A 24,236-nucleotide genomic window follows, 5' to 3' on the forward strand; every position below is an offset into this window, starting at 1 on the left:
AACCAGCACCCATATGGGATTAAGGGATGGCAGCACTGCAGGTGGAAGCCCAGCCCACTTCGCCACAGTGCTGCCCCTGTAAATTTAAGATGGTATTTCCCTCAAACAGAAGGAACACACAGTTTAGTTAACAGAACAGCATTTGGTACATATTTTATGTATTAAAAAGTGAGAGCATTTACTCTGGGCTGGCCTGGAGAGAATTTCAGGAAAGAAATGGACTTTAAGGAATACTTTTGATTTATATATGGCAGATTTGGGGGGATGGGGGTGCTGAAAACCAGAAATGTAGGGGAAATGATATGAACTAAGGCATGGCCTGAGAAACATGTATATTGTATAATTCAATAGTTTATGATAACAATGGCCACTGTTTATTAAAAGCTGTGGGCCACACATTGTGCTGGTTACTTTATTTGATGTCTTGATGAGCTTGAGCAGTAGCAGAATGCCACAAACTAAAAAACAGACATTTGCTTCCCACAGTTATGGAGGCTGTTATGTCTAAGATCAAGGTACCAGCATATTTAGTTTTTGGTGAGGGTTCCTGCATGGTGGTGAGAGAGCTCTGTTTCTTCTTAAAAGGACACTAATTCCATGACATGGGCTTCATACTCATGACCTTATCTAAACCTAATTACCTTCCAAGGCCACACCTCCTAATACCATCACATTAAGGGTTAGGATTTCATTATTTGAATTTTGTGGGGGAATACATGCAGTCCAGAGTACTTAGGCTATCTTAATTGGCCTCAGCAATCAATTCTATAGATTTTATTTTGCAGATACTCAGTCTGAGATTTGAGCAGACCAATTACCTGGACAATGGTCACAGGAGAGGCAAATTATCCATCACACAGAACAGCAAGTAACTAGATTATAAAGCACTTTACGTGCCAGATTAAGAGATTTGGCCTTATTATGTGGGGTCTAGAGATTGATTTGGCAGTTTTAAATAGGGAAATGATAATGACAAAAATGGCTTAGGAATATTCATTTGATATTATAGTCAAGAAGACTGGAGAAGGAAGGTCAAGTAAGAAGCTATTAGAATAGTTGAGAGTAACTTCGTGGCTTAAGTTCTCTTGAGGTTGAACTAATGTAGTCCGCCCTTATCCATGGGGAGTGTGTTTTAAGAACCCCAGTGAATGCCTGAAACCATAGACAGGACTGAAATCTATATATACTTGTACTGTGTTTTCCCCCTATAAACACATGAACAAATTTAATGCATTTTACATATTTTTTTAAAAAAGATTTATTTATTTATTTGAAATGCAGAGTTACAGAGAGTGAGAGCAGAGAGTGAGTGAGCTTCCATCCACTGGTCCACTCCCCAAATGACCCCAGTGGCCAGGACCAGGCCAGGGTGAAGCCAGCAGCCAGGAGCTTCATCCAGGTCTCCCACATGGGTAGCAGGGACCCAAGCACTTGGGCCATCACCTGCTGCCCGCCCAGGTGCGTTAGCAGGGAGCTGGATCAGAAATGAAACATGGGTCTGTCATTGTGGCACAGTGAGTAAAGCTGCCATCTGTGGTGCCAGCCATCCCTTGTGGGCACCGCTTGAGATCATGCTGCTCCACTTCCAGTCCATCTTCCTGCTGATGTGCTTGGGAAAGCAGTGGAGGATGGCCCAAGTGCTTGGGCTCCTGCACCCACGTTGAAAGTCTGAGGAGGTTCCTTTCTTCTGGCTTTGGCTTCTGGCTTTGGATTGGCCTGGCTCTGGCTCTGCCCCTCCACAACTCTGCCTTTTAAATAAATAAATAAATCTTAAAAGAAAAATGGAGTGGCCAGGACTGGAACCGGTGCCCATATGGGATGCCAGCACTATAGGTGGTGGCTTAACCCGCTATGCCACAATGCTGGGTCTAGCCATTTACACCTTAACTAAGCACTAATAATGCACTGTGGCTGTGACTTGCAATTTGAAGTGTAACAGAAAATTAGCAGGATTTTTTTTCCTTCTAAACTTTTTCACAGATGAAAGATTTCATTCTTACCATAAATCTTAGCAACCTTAGCATATGATTTTTTTTTTCCTTGTTAAGTCAAGAATCTTTACTGTTTCACTTAAAAGAAACACTTTATGGCTCTATTTTGACAATCTGAGTTTCCAGTGCCACTACTCTTGTATTTTGAGGCCAGTATTAAGTAAAATAAAGATGTTTTGATCACAAGCACTGGCATACACCAACCGTCGATCTGATAATGGGGAGAAAATGACTCAGGGGTAGGTAGCATATACAACATGGATATGCTGGACAAAAGGATGATTCACATCTGAAGTATGACAGAGTGGGACAGCACGAGAGCTCATCACACTACTCAGAGCAGCATGCAACTTAAAACCATGAAGTGCTTACTTCTGGAAATTTCCATTTAATATTTTTGAAACTTGATTGTAAGTAACTGAAACCATGGATAAGGGGGCAAGACTTCTGTAACAACAAGTATGCACATACTAATCTTTGTGGGGAGCAGCTGGGAGCAACTCGGACTAGACTAAGTTACTGGAATTAAGACTTATTCTATGCATCTGCTCTCCCACAATGTGGCGCTGGGAGAGGAGGGAACAGCTTCTGCACGGCTGCCTCCAGTTCGACCAATAAACTGTAGGAGCTGCTCCTGATTGGAGGAGAGCAGCGTGCTTGGCGTGTGGGTAGCAGAGTTGGGATTGGTGGAAGAGGACTATAAAGGAGGAGAGAGACAACATGCACCAGGAACATCTATCTGAATAACACCTGTGCAGCCCCCGAGAGAGCCGGCCGGCGGTGTGCCGCTGCCCCGCGGAAGTGGGGAAAGTGGCAGGGGGAACTGCCCTTCCACGGAGGTGGAAGGGTCAGTAGCCAACCCGGGAAGAACCAGCAGCAAACCCGGGAAGGGCCGAGCAGACAAAAGAACAGCGCAGGGTCCTGTGTCGTTCCTCCGCGAAGAGGGGGAGCGACAAATCTTGTTTTTGAAATATAGGTTTATTGGATATATACTTTTAGATTGATAGCTGGTTAGATGTAAAACTTAGAAAATATATGTACTTTTTTTCCTTTAAAAATTTATTTATTTGAGAGACAGAGTTACAGACAGAGGGAGAGACAGAGAGAGAGGTCTTCCATCTGCTGGTTCACTCCCCAAATGGCTGCAATGGCCAGTGCTGGGCCGATCCAAAGCCAGGCACCAGGAATTTTTTTCCAGGTCTCCCAGGTGGGTGCAGGAGCCCAAGGACTTGGACCATCTTCTATTACTTTCCCAGGCCATAAGCAGAGAGCTGGATTGGAAGAGGAGAAACCAGAACATGAACCAGCATCCATATGGGATGCTGGCACTGCAGGTGGAGGCTTAGCATACTACACCACAGTGCTGGCCTATGTATACTTTCTGATTTCTGTTATTACATTTGCAAAATCTGTTATTAGTCCTGTCTTCAGTCTTTTCTAGGTTGAGTTTTCTCCAGCTGCTTTGAAGATCCTTTGTCTTTGCCACTCTGAAATGTTACTACAATGTATTTAGAGTGATTTTCTTTTTATTTATTTAAAATTGTATTCATTTATTTGAAATGGAGAGCAAGCGAGCAAGCACACTCCTTTTCACTGGTTCATTTCTTAATGCCTGCAATAGTCAGTGTGGGCTGCGTGAGAGCCAGTAACTGTGAACTCAGTGTGGGACTTCCACATGGTATCAAGAACCCAATCATTTGGGCCATTACTGTTGCCTCCCTGAGTCTGCATTGGTAGGCAGCTGGAGTCAGGAGCCAGAATTGGGAATTGAGCCCAGGTACTCCATTGTGGAACATGAGTGTCTTAACTGCTAGGTTAAATGCCTGCTCTATGAACTTCTTTTTGATTTTTCTACTTGTTATGTGTTGTACTTTGTGTATCTGTGAATTTGTTTCCTGAGAAGTCTCAGATAGCCCTTCAAATACTGCTTAGCTTCTGTGAATTCTTCTGGGACTGTGATTAACATTTTCAGTCATCCTGTCTTCTAGGATTGCTAACCTTTTTGTCATCATTTCATATTCTTGCTTCTCTGTGCAGCTTTGCTTAACCTATTCCTTCTTTTGATTAACACAAGTCATATGGCCTTCTGTAAGTGTTCATATTATTAGATAATGTTTTTCTGTTTCAATCTAAAATATAATTTGTTATTTTGTTTGGAGTGTACATCCCTAGGAGGTTCTGATAAGTCTGGGGCAGGGATTGTGTGACTGTTTGCTAAGAATCATTGCTTTAAGGATGGGATTGTGTCACTTTGTAAATCTACCCAGTCCTACAGCTATAATCTCTGTCCTTGGATCAGTTTGTCTGAGAAGCAGCCATCTGTCAACAGAGACAATGGCAACTAAAATGTGGAGTTCTACAGCTCTTCCATACTAGATAGCCACCTGAATCTGCAGCTGCTTGCTTTGCTAGTAGGAACGATAGGGGAAGACATTCAGAGCCAAAGTGCAAAGATAACCCTGTGCTTTCCAGCTGTACTCTGAGATTCCAGTTTCTACAAGATGTGAAAAGCTGCGCCGGCGCCGTGGCTCAATAGGCCAATCCTCTGCCTTGTGGCGCCAGCACACCGGGTTCTAGTCCTGGTCGGGGCGCCGGATTCTGTCCTGGTTGCCCGTCTTCCAGGCCAGCTCTCTGCTGTGGCGAGGGAGTGCAGTGGAGGATGGCCCAAGTGCTTGGGCCCTGCACCCCATGGGAGACCAGGAGAAGCAACCTGGCTCCTGGCTTCGGATCAGCGCGATGCGCCGGCCGCGGCGGCCATTGGAGGGTGAACCAACGGAAAAGGAAGACCTTTCTCTCTCTCTCACTCTCTCACTGTCCACTCTGCCTGTCAAAAAAAAAAAAAAAAAAAAAGAAGCTGCTTCACTGAAAGGCTCAACCTTATGTGCTAGAGGTCGAAACCACCTACTGCATCTCTGGAAGGCCCCATTGTTTGCAGCCCGTTCTGATACTTTCCTGGGGGAAGGAAGGAGCACAGCATCGTGGGTGGTAGGCATTCTGGATTCATTTCCCAGCTTTGCATGTGATTCATTTTTTGAACCTTGGGGAAATAATACTGGTTTTAATCCAAATCACTTGAAAGTAATTTAAACCCCACCTCTCTCATACTGCCACCAAAACATCCACATTGCTTCCATTATAACAATAAGCCCCTTAGGTATGTTATGTTTTATGTCCAAATAAATGATTTTAGAGGTTCACAAGATAATTTTTTAACTGATTAATTGAATCAGTTCATATTAGTTGCAGTTGCATTTGAAGAATTTGAAAACATAGTCAACAAAAATCTCTCCCATCTGAAAGTTTAGATATAAAACATGTCTAAAAGAGCCAGGTAAGCTTTTTTTTTTTTTTTTTTTAAGATTTATTTATTTAAAAGGCAAAGTTACAGAGAGGCAGATGGAGAGAGAGAGAGAGAGAGAGAGAGAATGAATGAATCTTCCCATTCACTGGTTCTCTCCCCAGAAGGCTGTAATGGCCAGAGTTACACCTATCTGAAGCCAGGAGCCAGGAGCTTCTTCTGGGTCTTCCATGTGGGTGCAGGGGCCCAAGGAATTGGGCCATCTTCTACTGCTTTTCCAGGACCATTTGAGATGCCAATGTTGTAGACCGGGGCTTTAACCCACTGTGCCACAGCATCGGCCCCAAGCCAGGTAAACCTGATTTTGAAGCCTTCTCCACCTGAGAAGTTGAGAAATTTCATCTTTCAGAGCCTCAGGTTTTTCCCCCTCACCTTCTAGATTTAGTGTTTTAAGAGTTCCTGTGTTTGTTTACCATGGAAAAAAACTGTACACCTATTTGGGTTGGTATTCTCAATTTATTGTGATTTCTTAGCATTAGATAATTAAGTTTTGCTTTGACCATATTTGATCCTGCTTTTAAATTCACTGGTAATAAAGAATGAGATTGAAACCTTAGCTGTGAGTCTTAGCACAGTAACACTAGGTATTTCAGTATCTATTTACCAGATGCTGTTTAAGACCTTGAGGGAATATCAGAAGCCTATGTTTTGAGCATTTTATAGGAAACAATGAAAATCATGGACCCTGTCTACCAAAAAGTACTTCTATTTGTATGTTTGTGTGTATGTGTGTGTATGAACAATTTTGGGGAGTTATGACTCCATTGAAGACCATTTTCTACCTCAGGTTGAGGAACCTGCTGCAGGGTGCAGGGTCCCTGTGGAGACACATACCTAGAGCATTTTCTGAAATAAACACCAGCCCCATGTGGAGTTCAATAGTGGTATGCAGCAGTACTATTTTATTTTTGCTATTTCCATTAATTCTGTTGAAGCTTGACTTTTCTGTTAGACTGTTTAATGATTGGTGAGTGTTAGAATCAAACATTTGGTCAAATTCTTTATGCATTTCCAGATTATTCTTTGGAGGTAGATCAGAGTAGAGATTTTGAGTTGAAAAGCCATATTTGCTTGTAATTTTGGAGATTGCTTAATTCTGTAGTTTCCACTGTGTTTCATCGTGGTCATATGACTCTGGAAGGTGTGCAGAGTTAAGTTGTAGGAAAAATGGACAACAATGCTGAGATGAAGTTATTGCTGGAATTCCTCTTTTGTCTACCTCTGGTGTCCATTTTCAACCTAGATCTCTCTTTTTCTGTCTTTTCTTCTGCCTTGCTGTGACTCTAATCTAAGCAGTAGTGGTAAGAGGCTGTTTCATAACTGATGAAGGATTTGGACCTCATCAAAGCCAGAATAAATATTTTCCCCTGCTATTACCCTGCGGCTAATATCCCACATGCTGTTTGCGAATTATAACAAACTATTCCTGAGAGTGAGTTCAGAGGTAACTTTTTTGAGGAATTTGTTTTGTGTTTGATTCTCTCATGAACTCACAGATTTTACTTTCTGTGCTGTTCTTGTCAAGTACAGGTCTTAAGTGCAGGGCAGATAAAATCTGTAAAACTTGATTGTTTCTGTTACATGTGAGCAGCAGCTTTCAGCACACATTTTTTTTATAATGATTTTTTTTTTATTTGACAGGTAGAGTTATAGACAGTGAAAGAGAGACAGAGAGAAAGGTCTTCCTTCCGTTGGTTCACTTCCCAAATAGCTGCTACAGTCGGCGTTGTGTCGATCAGGAGCCAGGTGCTCCCTCCTGGTCTCCCATGCAGGTGCAGGGGCCCAAGGACCCCATTCTCTACTGCTTTCCCAGGCCATAGTAGAGAGCTGGATTGGAAGAGGAGCAGCTGGGACTAGAACCGGTGCTCATACAGTATGTCAGAGCCACAGGAGGAGGATTAACCAAGTGAGCCACGGCACTGGCCCCAGCACACGTATTTTTAAAGCTTTTCTGGTGTAACCCCAAGGAAGAGAATTAGCTGGCCTTGAGAGGCTGCAGTTTCAAGCCCCCTGACTTGTTTTTCTCTTTACTGCACATGTACTGCCATATAATTGTGACCCGCTTGATTGCAAAGGCTCGGTTTCTAATAGAAATCTTTTTTCTGTCAGGGGAGAGATCACTGGATTTGGCTGTCTGGATGCAGAACCAGGTTGTTCTTTGTGTCCACTCTTTCCATAGAGGAGTGTGGAGATGGAGTTGAATTCTAAAAAAATATTGTTTTTTTCCCCCCCTTTTGAGGTTATGGCTGTGTAGTGAAGAGAAAAGAACATAAGATGGTGAGACTTTGATTTTCTACTGTGGGGGTGTAGGACGTGTAGCATGGTCCTTGGCTCTGGAACTGCTCCATTCCTGTCTCTGAATACCTAGTGCATTGCCACTTTTCTTTTATTGTGGCCCATCCATCCCATATTCAGGGCATTTTCTTCTTCTTCTTCTTTTTTTTAAATTTGTCTGCTACTCATTCTCCACCATCCAGCTTTGCTGACTTCTCTGTAAAGCTTTTTTCTATAGATTTCTAATCTGAGATGATCTTTTCCTCTTCTGAATTCCTATTTAGGAGGAACTAGACCTAACTTGAATCTCAGCTCTGCTGTATGACTTGTCAAAGTCAGTTGCTTATCTATAATAGAGAATTAACAATGTTTAACTTTGTGTGGTTGTTTCACCAAACACTCTATATAAAGCACCTGTTAAAGTATTTTAATAATAACAAAAATAACTTGAATATAGTAAAGTTAATATTAAATAAGTTATGTGAACTGCTTAGCAGAGTGCCTGGGATAATAGTCAACTTTTGGGGCTGGGTGTTGTGGCATAGCAATAAAGCCACTGCCTGTGACCTTGGCATCCCAAATGGGTGCTGGTTTGAGCCCCAGTTCCTCCATTTCTGATCCAGCTCCCTGCTAATGCACCTGGGAAAGCAGTGTAAGATGGCCCAAGCCATTTGGGACCCTGCATCCATGTGGGAGACCAGGAAGAGGCTCCTGGCTTTGGTCTGGACCATACCTGGATTTTGTAGCCATTTATGGAGTGAACCAGCTGATGGAAGACATCTCTCTCTCTGGCTCTATCTCTCTCTCTCCCTCTTTTCTATATCTCTCCCCTTCTCTGTTGCTCTGCCTTTCAAACAAATATATCTTTTACAAAAAATAAAGTTTCTGTCACATGTAAATTCTGAGATTATGGGGCATTTCATGTTTTCTTGTACAATGACTAACCTTAAATAAACTTTGATATAAGAACTGGCACTCTGATAATGGCATGCCAGTCGCTTAACCCAGCATACTATAATGCTGACCCCACAAAAGAAAGTTTAGATAGAGGTTTTCCAAAATTTAACAACACTTCTTAAAATTGCATGATTTGCAATAATGAAAATTGTATTTTCCCTTGATATTACCAATAATTATGGAGTAGAAGGAAATCTTCTTAAACTATTTTATTACATATTTTGATTAACCTTGCTAAAGGAAAGTCTTAATTATTCTGTAATTTCCTAGATCATTATTATAAAATCATTGGTATATGAAGAGGTGATCAAAGATCCTAAAATATATGGGAAAGACTATAGAATACCTAGGAATTAATAAAAAAGTTCCTAGATTTAGGGTTATTTGTATTTGCCAGCTTTTAAAATTTGTATATTTTTTGGTAGTATCTATTTTCTTTTTTTTTTTTTTAAGATTTATTTATTTATTTGGAAGTCAGAGTTACACACAGAGAGGAGAGGCAGAGAGAGAGATCTTCCATCCACTGGTTCATTTTCCAAATGGCCACAATGGCCAAAGCTGTGCTGATCCAAAGCCAGGAACCAGGAGCTTTTTCCAGGTCTCCCACGTGGGTGCAGGAGCCCAAGGACTTGGGGCATCTTCTACTGCTCTCCCAGGCCATAGCAGAGAGCTGGGTTGGAAGTGGAGCAGCTGGGTCTTGAACCAGCGCCCATATGGGATGCTGCCACTGCAGGCGCTGCTTAACCTGCTACGCCACAGTGCCAGCCCGGTAATTTCTGTTTTTTGTTTTTAATAAATATTCATTTTGCACCTAGTTTTGTGTTCATAATTTTGAATTTGCTTTCCTAGTGAGGGTCTCAGTATTCGATGAGCTTCAGGTTCCACTATGACTATTTCTATCAAAATCTTCCTTGAATCCTATCTTTATATTATGTTGAGCTGTTAATTTGAATCTTTAATGGCAATATATTTTTAATGTTATGTATTTTGACTCTTTAAATCTTGACTCTTTATGTGGTTTGTGACCTGAGGACAGAAACCTTGTCTTTGGCCTAGGATTATGTTTAGAACATAATAGGTATACTCAAATTCATTGTCTTCACAGTGTGTTGCAGAGGGGAGTTTTTGTTCTCTAGTTATGAGCTTGGGAAGGAGGTAAGCACTTCACTGCAGTGTTTCTGTTCAAACATTACAGCCTTAAGGGATGGGAAGCCATGGACTAGTTTATGTGTTTGGTTTTTGTGGAAAATCTTTTTAAAGATTTATTTGAAAGAGTCACTGGAAGAAAAGAACATACACACACGCAGAGAGAGAGAATCTTCCACCCACTGGTTCACGCCTCAGGTGGCTGCAATGGCTAGGGATGGGGCAGGCCAAAACTTAAGAGCCAGGAACTTCTTCCAAGTCTCCCATGTGGGTGGCAGGGCACAAACACCTGGGCCATCTTCTGCTGCTTTTTTTGGGTTATTAGCATGGAGCTGCATCAGAAGTGGATGCAGCTGGGGATGCCATTGCAGGTGGCAGCTTTACATGCTACACCATAATGCTAGCCCTGGCTTTTTTTTTTTTTTTTTTTTTTTTTTTTGCCAGGCAGAGTTAGACAGTGAGTGTGAGAGAGAGACAGAGAGAGAGAGAGAGAGAGAGAGAGTTAAGGACAGTAAGAGAAGACAGAGAGAAAGGTCTTCCTTCCGTTGGTTCACTCCCCTAATGGCTGCTACGGCCGGCACTGCGCTGATTCGAAGGCAGGAGCCGGGTGCTTCCTCCTGGTCTCCCATGCAGGTGCAGGAACCCAGGCACTTGGGCCATCCTCCACTGCACTTCCGGGCTACAGCAGAGAGCTGGAGTGGAAGAGGAGCAACTGGGACTAGTACCTGGCGCCCCAACCGGGGTGCCGGCGCTGCAGGATTAGCCAAGTGAGCCACAGCGCCGGCCTTTGTTTTTAATTATTTATTTTATTTGAAAAGGACAGGGAGAGAAAGAGAAAGAAATAACTCCCATCTGCTGGTTCACTCACCAAATTCCCGTAATAGCCAAGCTTGAGTTGGGCCGATTCCAGAAGCCTGAAACTCCATCCTAGCAGGGGCCCAACTACTTGAGTCATCACTTACTGCCTCCCAGGATGTGCATTAGCGAAAGCTGGAATTGAGAATGGAACGAGTACTTGAATCCAGCACTCTAATATCTGATGCTGGTGTCCTGAGCAATGTCTTTTTTTTTTTTTTCTAAAGATTTATTTATTTATTTGAAAGGCAGAGTTATAGAGAGGCAGAGGCAGAGAGAGAGAGGACTTCATTCCGCTGGTTCACTCCCCAGATGGCTGCACCAGCTGGAGCTGCGCCAATCTGAAGCCAGAAGCTTTTTCTGGGTGTCCCTTGTGGGTGCAGGGACCCAAGGAATTGGGCCATCTTCTGCTTTCCCAGACCAGAGTAGAGAGCTGGATCGGAAGAGAAGCAGCTGGGACTTGAACTGGTGCCTTTGTGGGATGCTGGCACTGTAGGTGGTGTCTTTACCTGCTATACTACAGCACCAGCCCCACCCAAGCAATGCCTTAGCCACTGCACCAAATGCCTGCCCAATTTGTGTGTTTCTTAATCTTTATTTAAAAAAATTTTGGAATTAGAAGACCTGAAGTTAGAGTTCTACTCTAGCCTCTGATTCTTTCTAGTTTTGAGTTGATAATAATAATCTAAAATATCTGAATCCTGTTCTGTTAACATATAGAGGAAAGTATTAAACCCACTTTGCAGGATTACAAAGACCCAGTGAGGTTGTATATGGAGGTAATGTATAAGTTATAAGGTGTTTTAAATGGAAAATATTATTGTCCACTTTGCTCTTTTCCCACTGGATTCTCACCCTTCATCAATCCTCGGGTTTTCCAAAACTTTAGTTACAATCCTTACTTAAAGAACTTTCTTTTTTTATTTGAAAGAGTTACAGAGAGAGAGGGAGAGACAGAGACAGAGATCTTCCATCTACTGGTACACTGCCTCGGTGGTTGCAATGGCCAGAGCTGGGCCTGGCTGAAGCCAGGAGCCAGGAGCTTCTCCCAAGTGGGTGGCAGGGTCCTATCTTCTGCTTTCCCAGGGCATTATCAGGGAGCTGGATCAGAAGCAGTCAGGACAAGAACTGGCACCCAGATGGGATGCCAGTGTCACACAGGCAGTGGCCTTACCACTATGTTACAACACCAGCCCGAAGGACCTTTAATAAAAGCAGCCTTATGGCTTATTTTGATGAGATAGCAAGTTTTAAAATTTGTTTTCCTATGTTGGAAAAATATTTTATCTAAAGTACAGATTGTTGTATTGAGTTTTTCTAAAAAAACAAAAATTTAGTTTTAAGTTTCATGAGTAAAGAATAAAAATTTCTCTTTGATATTCTTGGATTTAAAAGATGGTTTGGTGATATTTGTAGAAAAGATTATGTCTCTTATTCCTGGGAGAAATTTTCATGCTTTTACTAGCAACTTGGAGAATAATAAGAGGTTTTAGTGGAAATTCCAGCATATTTTTAAATAAAGGGGCTGCCAGTATAAATCAGTGAGTTTACATTACAAACAAACAGCCTATTAAGTAAATAGCTATTAAGAATGGATGAGTTCAGGGGAAGAAAAAGGCATATGAACAAGGCAGGCGTCATGTTCCAAGGCTGGCTGCACCTGAGACTTTTAGTACTGCCTTTCCACACTGTCAGTGGAAAGAAACAACAGAAATCACATGTTCTGACATTCTGATGCTGTATAGTGTTAGGGTGCTGAGTGAATGCTTTTCTTTGGTATATTAGGGGAAAATAGGGGAGAGTATGAAAGAAAACACTCTTAACAAATAAAGTACCTCTGCTTAAGACCCAAAGCATGTGTAGTTTTCAAGAAATGCTGAAACAGGGCCGGCGCCGCGGCTCACTAGGCTAATCCTCCGCCTTGCGGCGCCGGCACACCGGGTTCTAGTCCCGGTCGGGGCTCCGGATTCTGTCCCGGTTGCCCCTCTTCCAGTCCAGCTCTCTGCTGTGGCCCGGGAGTGCAGTGGAGGACGGCCCAGGTACTTGGGCCTTGCACCACATGGGAGACCAGGAGAAGCACCTGGCTCCTGCCATCAGATCAGCGAGGTGCGCTGGCTGCGGCGGCCATTGGAGGGTGAACCAATGGAAAAGGAAGACCTTTCTCTCTCTCTATCTCACTGTCCACTCTGCCTGTCAAAAAAAAATTAAAAAAAAAAAAAAAAAAAAAGCTGAAACAAACCACACGCTTGGGCGTTATAATCAGGCACTAGGTGTTAGTGACATTTTGGGCTGGGTAGCCTTTTGTCACTGGGGGCTATACTATGCATCCCACGAGTGCAAGGACCCAAGGACTTGGACCATTTTCTACTGCAGGCGGTGGCTTTACCTGCTATGCCACAGCATTGGTGGCAATAAATAGATCTTTTTTAAAAAAGGATTTTTCCGGGGCTGGTACTGTGGTGCGGGGGTTAAGCTGCTGTCTGCAGTGCTGGCATCACATATGGGAGCCGGTTCAAGTCCTGGCCCCTCCACTTCTGATCCAGCTCCCTGCTAATGTGCCTGGAAAAGCAGCAGAGGATGGCCCAAGTTCTTGGGCCCCTGCACCCACGTGGGAGACCCAGAGGATGCTCCTGGCTTCTGCCTGGCTCAGCCCTGGCTGTTACAGCCGTTTGGGGAGTGAACCAGTGGATTGAATATCTCTGTCTCTCTCTCTAATCTCTTTCTTTCTTTCTGTAACTTTGACTTTCAAGCAAATAAAATAAATTTTTATAAAAGGATTTTTCCTTGTTTTCCAATATATAGAAATTAATGTTTTCCTTAGGAACGTGAAGGGAAAGATATGAAAAGGAAAACTAGATAAGACACACCAAGTTGGGTAAAATTGGTTGTGAGAAAAGAAACTGAATTTAAGGTAGGAAAGCTTAAAACTATTAGGTAAATACTTTGCTTCAGAGTCATTGTAAGTCATCTGAGCAACTGGATTGTGGAGTGCTTTCAAGCTCTTTGCCTTGAGCCTCTAGGTTTCAGTGTTATGTAGTTGTTATAACCTTTTCTCTGACCATTGTGTAACAAAGCCTTGTATCTTTTGAAACCTGACTATTGCAGTGTTGAGAAAACCTCTTAATGCTTGGATTTGAAGGTGCTTTGTTTTATCTATTGAAATCTTTGAATTTAGATATAGTTGGCTTGTTACATAATATAATTCTGAACATGTGTGAATTAACAATATGAAAGAAGTTTCAAACTCAGGGGTTTGCAGACTAAGACAAACTATAAAACACAACATTATACATTTAGAGTAGTTATAATCCATGGTTATGTTTACTTGCTGCTTTTTCATTCCTTCTCCTGGTAAGTGCATTATAAAATCTCTTAGGCTGAAGTATTGGCTAACTATTCTTAGACGTTTTGTTCTTCTCTTTAGGCATCAGTATTCTTAGTGGCATTTTTCATTAGAAGTGTGACAGGACTGGCCAGCGCCGCGGCTCACTAGGCTAATCCTCCGCCTGCGGCGCCAGCACCCCAGGTTCTAGTCCCAGTTGGGGCGTCGGTTCTGTCCTGGTTGCTCCTCTTCCAGTCTAGCTCTCTGCTGTGGCCCAGGAAGGCAGTGGAGGATGGCCCAAGTGTTTGTGCCCTGCACCCACATGGGAGACCAGGAGGAAGCACTTGGCTCCTGGCTTCGGATCGGCGCAGCGCACCGGCCATAACGGCCATTTGGCAGGTGAACCAACGGAAGGAAGACCTTTCTCTCTGTCTCTCTACTGTCTAACTCTGCCTGTCAAAAAAAAAAAAAAAAGGAATGTGACAGGACTAAAAGCTAAACACTGTGTACTGACCTGGTACTAATAGGCACTTGGAAGTGGTCATCTGAGTTATATCTTTGGTAGAAGTGGGATGAAGGATTTATAGCAGGCTAGGCCTGGAGTCAAAGCTGTATCATGTAAGTAAACGTGTGTGCTGCTGGGAGCAAGAGAGCCACTTCCATGTTGTGTTTGGGGACATGGATTTGTTTTAACTTAAGAATTTATGTACAGTATAAATTTGTAAAGTTTAAAAGAAAAATAAGTGCTTACAACAGGATGATTTTGCAACAATTTGACATTTTTACATATTTATTCTAGTCATCTTGTGTTTAAGAAATAATTGAGTTCATAGTCTACCTGTAATTTTGTTTATTTGAGAGAGACTCATAAACACAGAGACAGAGAGAGTTTTCATCCACTACTTTACTCCCCAAATAACCACAATAGCTGGGATTGAGCCAGGCTGAAGTCAGGAGCCTAGACTTCCATTTCTGTCTCCTACTTGAGCTGTTCACCTGCTGTCTCCCAGGGTACACATTATCGGGAAGCTGAGACTCCAACCCAGGCACTCTGATGTGGGATGTTGGTGTCCCAAGTGGTGCCTAACTGTTGTGCCAACTGTCTGCCCCTCTAAATATAATTTTGTTTTCTGCTTTCCCCCCATTTCCTTGCCTAGAATTCTTTAAGGGCTTCCTGTTCCCTTAGTGCAAAGTCCCATGTCTTGTGCTTCTTCCTAACTCTCTGGTTTTCTTTCTCATTGGTTGCCTCTTGCTCACTGTAGTTGCACTTCCTTGGTTTCTTCAAGCTTTTTCACACTGTTTTTTCAGCACTGGTGCACATGCTGCCCATTGTATGGGTTATGTTCCATGGCCACTTTTTTGCATGATTGAACTCTCAGATTTGTACCTCCTATTTATACTCTTTTCTAATCTTTTACGTTTTTGTTTTATAGGATTGATTGCACTCAGTTTTGTTTGTTGATTTTGCTTGTGGTTTATGGATAGATTTTATGTATGTATGTATTATCACAATACACTTAGAATGAAGGGGGCCCATGAGAGCAGGAAGTTTTCACTATGTCTTGGTGCCTCTGTTTCAGTGTATGGTAACTATTCAGTTTTTGTTGAATAAATGAGTGATTTACATGGATAAATGAAACAAGCAATCTGCTACTTTCACACTTCACACATTTATCAAAGTGTGTTTTGTAGTGAATGTCTGAACCCTAATGATTGTGTTTTTCAAGGAGCTAATAATATTAAATAATATAAACTTAGTATATTAAATATGCTTCTTGGAGGCACTGTTGTTCTTGACTGGGGTATCTGGGGTTCAGGTTTACCTTGCCAGGCTTCAGGGCTGGGGGTTGGATGCCATGGATGGTGCTCACCAGATGCTCCCTATTGGTTTGGAATTAGGTCAGTGGAGTCAGGAACCTCTTCTTCCACAGGCTCACCACTCCCTTCCTTGATCCTGTATAGTGTGAGTTCAGGATCAGGTAACCCTCACACAATACTGAAACTTCTACATCAGGATGCTCTTAGTATCAGGCAGGGGTATGTAAGCACATTAGTTTTTCTTGATGCAGTAGCAGGAACTGAGTGGAGCTTCAGGCCCACTGACCCCACTCCATGTGCCAAAATAAGATGACCCAGGTGGGTCTTTTCTCTTGATACTCTTTGCAACCGCATGCCTAAGGTAACAGAAGAGGGGAGAGGTTTAGTTTGGTGAGGTTAGTGATTCCAGTGTCCCCTGAACACAGAAGGTTGACTTTATCACTGAATTGTGGGAAATAAAATAAGGGCACCATGTTGCCAAATGTTTCCCAGCAGCTCCTGAGAGGAGCACTGCCAGGTTCTATCTCAAATTGGTCCTTTGGAATTGTGGTTTAGGGCCTTGATACTCAAGATGTGACAAGACTAGTAGCTTATAAATGTGGACAGTTTTGGGGCCGGTGCTGTGGTGTATCATGTAGAGCCACTGTCTGCAGTGCTCTATGGGCACTGGTTCAAGTTCCAGTTGCTCCTCTTGTGATCCGGCTCTCTGCTATGGCCTGGGAAAGCGGTGGAAGATGGCCCAAGTGCTTGGGCCCCTGCACACACATGGGAGACCCAGAAGAAGCTCCTGGCTCCTGGCTTCAGATTGGGGAAGTTCTGGCTATTGTGGCCATTTGGGGAGTGAACCAGTGGGTAGAAGACCTCTCTCTCTCTTTCTCTTTCTCTCTGCCTCTTTGTAACTCTGCCTTTTGAATAAATAAATCTTAAAAAAAAAGGAATAGGCCGGCGCCGCGGCTCACTGGGCTAATCCTCCGCCTAGCGGCGCCGGCACACTGAGTTCTAGTCCCGGTCGGGGCGCCAGATTCTGTCCCGGTTGCCCCTCTTCCAGGCCAGCTCTCTGCTGTGGCCCGGGAGTGCAGTGGAGGATGGCCCAAGTGCTTGGGCCCTGCACCCCATGGGAGACCAGGAAAAGCACCTGGCTCCTGGCTCCTGCCATCGGATCAGCGCGGTGCGCCGGCCGCGGCGGCCATTGGAGGGTGAACCAATGGCAAAGGAAGACCTTTCTCTCTGTCTCTCTCTCACACTGTCCACTCTGCCTGTCAAAAAAAAAAAAAAAAAAAAAAAAAAAGGAATAACTAGCAGAATGTACAGCTGGAAAGGGTTTAAAAACTAGACAATTTCAGGTTCACTTTGAGATGTAGTAAATCAGAATTGTCATTAAAATAACAAAATTCTTGGAGATTTGCCTGCTCACCAGCATTGAAGTCACATTGTGTTATAATGTGTGGACCGAGTGGTTGCAAGTCAAGGACACAAGCATTTGAAAACCTGTGACTTGATCATTTTTTTTAAAGGTTTATTTACTTGAAAGTCAGAGTTATACAGAGAGAGAAGGAGAGCAGAGAGAAAGAGAGAGGTCTTCTATCCACTGGTTCACTTCCCAATTGGCCTCAATGGCTGGAGATGCGCCAATCCGAAGCCAGGAACCAGGAGCTTTTTCTGGGTCTCCCACATGGGTGCAGGGACCCAAAGACTTGGGCCATCTTCTACTGCTTTCCCAGGCTACAGCAGAGATTTGGATGGGAAGTGTAGCAGCCGGGACTCAAACCGGCACCGATATGGGATGCGAGCACTGCAGGCAGTGGCTTTACATGCTACACCACAGCCCCGGCCCCGGCCCCACATCTTAATCTTAGACCACGATGTTTAATGTGTTTGATATATTGAGTTGAGGGGAGAATATACCCTATTTGACATAGTCATAGATACCTAGAACAGGTATATTTTTCCATTTAGATTTGGACTATTTTGTTAATAAAACCCAATTTTAATAAGTGAAGAAACAATGTCGATTTATTTTCTCTCTTTGTGTTGAATCTTTTTCCTGTCACATTTGCTCAACAGACTCAATTCTGACATTTTTTTTTTTTTTGAAGATTTAGTACTGAAATTTAACACACAGCAAATGAATCATCTTTTCTTTGGTGACTTGAATACTCGTACAGCTGTTAACATTGTCTGGATTTTAGAAGTCACTTACATATGCACTGATGGCACTAGAGTGAGCTGAGTTAGCATGAATAGAAAAGGGCCTGGATTCTCTGATTGTCTTCTTAGTCTCTTCACATCCACCCAAGAAGTCTGGGTCTGTGAACTTGTCCAGTGAGTGTGTATCCTGAGATAGCATTAAGTCAGGAGCTTTTATGCATTTTGTTTATCTTCATTATACTCCGAGCAAGTATGTAGCTGTGAGGTATGTCATTTCCTCTGTTTAAGGTCATTCTCAGATCCACTTGGGCATTTACTTGGGACTCTCTAATCACCTGCTTTTCCACTCACAGGCAGGTGGTGTTTTTGAAGTCTCATTTCTGTTATCCAAAAGCTGGTTCTGGATTTTACCTAGCCCCAGTCTTTATTCCTTCAGGCAAAGGATGGTTCTGTTTGACGTTTCCACTGTCTCACACTTTTCTACTGCCGCCTTTGGTGGTTGGGGTGGTCATTTGATGAGTCATGGATACATTTGAATTCTTTCCTTTGGTAGTTACTGGCCAAAATTAACTCTTTATCTGTGCTGTACCAGTTAATAAGGGTTAGTAAGGAACACCTCAGTTTTTGGTTTCCTAAAATTTACCAAATTCTGTGTATTTAGTTTGCTTTGTAATTGTTAAATATTTGCTAAATGCCCACATTGTGCCTGGCACTGAACAGGACTGTTTGGGGATTGCCTAGATAGCTCACCCTGTTGTTTCTTGGGGTGGTGGAAGAGGGTTGAGGTAAGGGGTCCTTTTGTTGTAGATAATATAGGCAAGTCTTCCTAATTGTCTCCATAACCCACACCCTGCTTCCAGCAGAACTTCTTGAAATGCAGGAAAACAGCTTTGGGGTAGAATGGAAATAATAAATGTGACTTAATTTTCTCTTTATCTTCCTCCTCCCCCAGTAGTTTGAACTTTACATAGAAACAGTTTCTAAGAGGGAATCTCTTAAGCAAGAACTATGAAAGTTGGCAGGTTGTGGAAATGGTGTTTACTGTCTGTGGCTGATGTTCTGCACATTAGGCATTTGCCTGTGGATTCTATTGGCTGGGTCACTTTGCTGTGCATCATGCACTCAGGAATAGGCAATATTAATGACACCTGCATTTTAGATTTGTTGAGATTTTTGAGTATGATGAACTTCTTGGAGCATTAATGATGGAATTGGCTTTTGTAGAGGCATCCCTTATTGGTACTTTGCTGTGCTGGCTTGCAGAGCAACTGTCAGTTTATTTCAGTAATGGAGAAGGGGAGACATCACAGGGAATGGAAAATCCAAATTGCAAAGAATGAACACCAATTTAAAATTATATTTTAGGGGCCGGCACTGTGGTGTAGTGGGTTAAAGCCCTGGCCTGCATTGCCAGCACCCCATATAGGCGCAGCTTCGGCCGTTGTGGACTTCTGGGGAGTGAACCAGGGATGGAAAACCTCTCTCTCTGTCTCTCCCTCTTTCTGTAACTCTTTCAAGTAAATAAAATAAATCTTTAAAAAAATTATATTTTAGTAGGCTGGCACTGTGGCCTAGCGGGTAAAGTTGCCACCTGCAGTGCCTACATTCCATATTGGTGCCAGTTTGAGTCCTGGCTACTCCACTTCTGATCCAGCTCTCTGCTGTGGCCTGGGAAAGCAGTAGAAGATGGCCCAAGTCCTTGGGCCCCTGCACCTGTATGGGAGACCCAGAAGAAGTTCCTGGCTCCTGGCTTCAGATTGGCGCACCTCCCACCATTTCGGCCAATTGGGGAATGAACCAGCGGATGGAAGACCTCTCTCTCTCTCTCTCTCTCTGTGTAACTATGACTTTCAAGTAAATAAATCTTTAAAAAATAAAAAAACTATATTTTACTTGAAATAACATTTGTTCTTTTTCTGATCAAGTGTTGTTTGCCACAATTTATTGTTTCTTGACTTTTAATATTACAAGATACTGACTTTATGAGGCCCTTATATCATGGAAAGTAGTTTTAATGAGTAATCTTCAAACTTTTTTATTTAAAATATATTCTTAACTTTCTTATTATTCCATGTCTATATTTTTTCTTTGTTTTGTAAGATTAGTATTGAATTTATGGCATTATTAAGGACTCTAGTGTTTGAGGTCTTGAATATAATTGTGAGGACTGCCCAGCACTGTGGCGTAGTAGGCTAAATCTCTGCCTCCAGTGCTGGCATCCCATATGGGTGCTGGTTCATGTCCTGGCTGCTCCTCTTGTGAACCAGCTCTGCTATGGCCTGGGAAAGCACTGGAAGATGGCCCAAGTGCTTGGGCCCCTGCACCTGCATGGGAGACAGGAAGAAGCTCCTGGCTCCTAGCTTTGGATTGACACAGCTCCAGCCTTTGCAGCCATTTGGAGAGTGAACCAGCAGATGGAAGACATTTCTCTCTCTCTGTCCCTCTCTCTGTCTGTTACTCTACCTCTTGAATAATTAAATAAACTATTAAAAAATTGTGAGAAATGGGGATTGTGAGGAGTAGGGATGGGCAGTTGGCCTGGCAATTAAGATACAGTTGATACAACTCCATTATTTTTTTAATAAAGGGTTTATTTATGTATTTGAAAAGCAGAGTTACAGACAGAGAGACCAGGGGTTGGGGGTAGGGTGGAAAGAGAGAGAGCGATACCTTTCATCCACTGGTTCACTCCCCAAATGGCCCCAGTGGCTGGAGCTGGGCTAGGCTGAAGCCTGGAGCCAGGAGTTTCTTCTGAGTCTCCCACATGGGTGTAGGGGCACGAGTACTTGAGCCATCCTCTGCTGCTTTCCCAGGCACATTAGCAGGGAGCTGGATCAGAATGGAGCAACCAGGACTTGAACTGGAGCTCTTCTGGGATGCCAGCACTGCAGGCAGTGGCTGTACTGGCTACACGATAGCACTGGCCCCAGAACACCCCCATTCTGTATTGGAGTCCAGTGAGTTCCATACCCACCTCTGACTCCTGACTCTGGCTTCCTGCTAATGCAGACACAGGGGAAGCTGTGATAGCTCAAGTGATTTATGGCCCAGGCCTTGCTCTCCAGGGAAGATGAGCTAAATACTGCTTTACCACAGCCTCACTAAGCATGCTTGTACATCACCTGTATGCTTAGTTTGTAAATCAGCTGCTTTTTAAGGAAGGAGTAGAAACAAAATTTCAACTACAGAGAGGAAAACTAAAAACAGTTCCAAATAACTGAGGTCTCAGTGAAATAAGCTTAATGCTTGGAAAAAGCACAGTAACCAAAATCAGATGAAACCTACTAGAAACTTCATGAGAGACATTTGGGACTTGCAAAATTAGCTTGAATGAAGTGGGAGAGAAAGTAAAACTATGTTTGAGTGTGCAGGATTTAGCTTTTCCTGTTTATCAGTTAGAACCAGTAGTCCTTGAGGCATTAATTCCAAGGCAAGTATACAGATAACCATTCTCTTTGTAGTTGTGTCAGCTGTCTTCCCTGCATGTTAGCCTTACCTCCAACAAGATAGCTAAAGTAGTGAAGAGATAGCCTTTGTTGAATCATTAAAGGATATTGTCAAAGTTTACTGAACTGTGAATTAGACAAATAGCAAGACTTGCCTTTTATCTTGTCTTACTGAACAGTGTGCTTTCTGAGCTGGCTTGCAAGGTGTAGCTCTGCTGCTGATATTTGTGAGGGATAGCTCAGTAAGCCCTCTCCTTCTGCTGGTCGCATTTGCCATGAATGCTGCATTGGTGTTCCACTGTTAGAGACAAACCCTTGGTTAAATCAGTCTTCAGAAAGTCTCCTTAAATACACCTAGGTTGCATGGCAGAGGAATGAGATAAAACTAAGTTGAAGGAAAACCCTAAGCAAATGGCTGTTGGCTTTAGAAAGGCTGGTCTTGGGACAGATTTGAGGGTTGTATCAACAATTTTGTTCAAGTCTGTTTTTATTTTCTTAGTTTTCTTTTCTTTCCCACTCTTCAGTACTTAGAGGAAGATTTAGGGATGCATACATAAGAAGTCTGTTTTAGTCCTTGGCTCACTTGATGCCTTGCTCTCTGTATGCTGGTGGTACTGTAAAGTAAGACAGTATTTGTGTCCAATATGGCGGCGCCCAGTGGCGGTGTGAACTGTGAGGAGTTCGCTGAGTTCCAGGTAATGGGCTTTACCTCGTGTGGCAGGAATTACTCAAGGTGATGAGGACAATTGATGACAGAATAGTTCATGAATTAAACACTACGGTTCCAACAGCTTCCTTTGCAGGGAAAATTTATGCCAGCCAAACCTGTAAACAACTTTATGAGTCTTTGATGGCAGCTCATGCCAGTAGGGACAGAGTCATAAAAAATTGTATAGCCCAGACCTCAGAAGTAGTAAGAAACCTCCGAGAAGAAAGAGAAGAGAATTTGGATGATTTAACATTATTAAAGCAACTTAGAAAAGAACAAAGTTGAAATGGATGTAGTCAGAACTAAATGTTGAAGAAGTCGTAAATGACAGGAGCTGGAAGGTGTTTAATGAATGCTGCCGAATTCACTTCAAGCCTCCAAAGAATGAATGAAGAAGGAAGGATGAATTTTTTTAAGGACCGGATCATCTCACGAGAGCTAAGCATGACAGGCATCAGCGGGCAGGCTTCCTAGGATGATTTCTGAGCCAGCAGTCCAAGACCTTGTGTTGATTTCAGCCCCACTTAGCCAAGACCTCAAGTATAAATAATTCTGATAATTATGGAGAAATCAACTGCTATTTTATACCATTTCTATAAAAAGAGATGTTTTGTAACTATTAAAATAATTTTCTGAAAAAAAAAAAAAAGTAAGACAGTATTTGTCAACTATAGTCAGCCATGATGCATTTGCCAGTCAAATTCTTCTGGGCTTGTCCTGCTTGCCTTTCTTTCCAGATTTCTGCCCTTTGCATCATTCCTCACCCCTCACCCCTCACCCAACCTCATCATTTTCTGCTTTACCCAGTGAATATTTTCCAGTAACATTACCCTAAATGAACCAAGTGTTAAGTGTGCTATCTCTTTTTTTGTTTGTTTGTTTTGTTTTGTTTTTTTTTTTTTTTTTTACAGGCAGAGTGGACAGTGAGAGAGAGACAGAGAGAGAAAGGTCTTCCTTTGCCGTTGGTTCACCCTCCAATGGCCGCCGCTGCAGCCGGCGCACCGCGCTAATCCGATGGCAGGAGCCAGGATCCAGGTGCTTTTCCTGGTCTCCCATGGGGTGCAGGGCCCAAGCACTTGGGCCATCCTCCACTGCACTCCCTGGCCATAGCAGAGAGCTGGCCTGGAAGAGGGGCAACCGGGACAGAATCCGGCGCCCCGACCAGGACTAGAACCCGGTGTGCCGGCGCCGCAAGGTGGAGGATTAGCCTATTGAGCCACGGCGCCGGCTAAGTGTGCTATCTCTTGAAGTCACTTCTGTCTTTAATGTTCTTTTAAAGAAAGTTAGATCTCTTTATATAGGAAAGTGATAATGTATCTTTTATTAAAGGGAAGTGTTAGCTCAGTGGATATAAAGATAAAAATGTATCCTTATTACTTAATTTAAAGGGTTTCATTGAAACTAAATTAATAAATTGTTCTCAACATATTTGTCATTAGAAAAGTACTTTGAGGTAAGTTCCCTTCCCGTTTAAAAAAAGATCAGTATTTATTTCCTGACTCTGCGTCATCAATAAAGTGATCACGTTTTTCTGATCCAGACGGGTTTCTGTGACTCTTCTGTTCTCTAGGGCCCCTGTGCCTTCTGAAGTGCGATTGCTTTGCGCATGACATGCAGTGTTCCTTGGCGCCTTCCACCCACAGAGCCTTTTCTTGCTGAGGAGGAGGTGTAATGTAGGAAAATAATGAGGGCTTTCAAACCTGTGTGAATCTATGGCGCAGATGGTGAGGAAAATCCCTTGGGGAGCTAAACATTGAATGGGTGATAGCAGATTTAAGAATCCATAATTATACTCCGATTCTCTTGAAGATCACTTCAGAGTTCACACTCTTTATTTCTGCATCTGAACCCCAGTTCCCAGTTGTGAATTCTATGAGGGCAGTCTTGGGTTTGTACACTGATGAAACTCCTGTGTGTAGAAAGTGGTTCTTAAAATAACAATAATAATGGCTGACATTGAATATTTTCTGTGTGTCAGGTACAGTACTGAATACTTTACATATGCTCTCTGATTTAATTCTTAACAACATTCAGAGAGTACTATAATTAGCCTTGTTTTATGGATGAGTAAACAAAAGTCAATTAAGATCCAAGTCACAAGCACCTGGGAAGCAAATGGCTATAGAATTCAGACGAGATTAGGCGCGTTCAGGGTGGTATGGCCATACACGGCTATAAAATTCAACCTCAGGTGTTCTAGAGATTCAGCTCT

General features: G+C 42.9%; 1 protein-coding gene and 1 pseudogene across 4 annotated transcripts in view; both read left to right on the plus strand.

Annotated features, from left to right (window-relative positions):
- JAM3 (junctional adhesion molecule 3) overlaps positions 1–24,236 on the plus strand; it is a 159,633-nt gene that overhangs the window by 29,098 nt on the left and 106,299 nt on the right. The gene's annotated exons all lie outside the window — the stretch shown is intronic.
- LOC138843692 (protein MIX23 pseudogene) lies at positions 21,827–22,673 on the plus strand (annotated as a pseudogene).

Source organism: Oryctolagus cuniculus, chromosome 1, assembly GCF_964237555.1.
Source record: "Oryctolagus cuniculus chromosome 1, mOryCun1.1, whole genome shotgun sequence".
NCBI lineage: Eukaryota > Metazoa > Chordata > Mammalia > Lagomorpha > Leporidae > Oryctolagus > Oryctolagus cuniculus.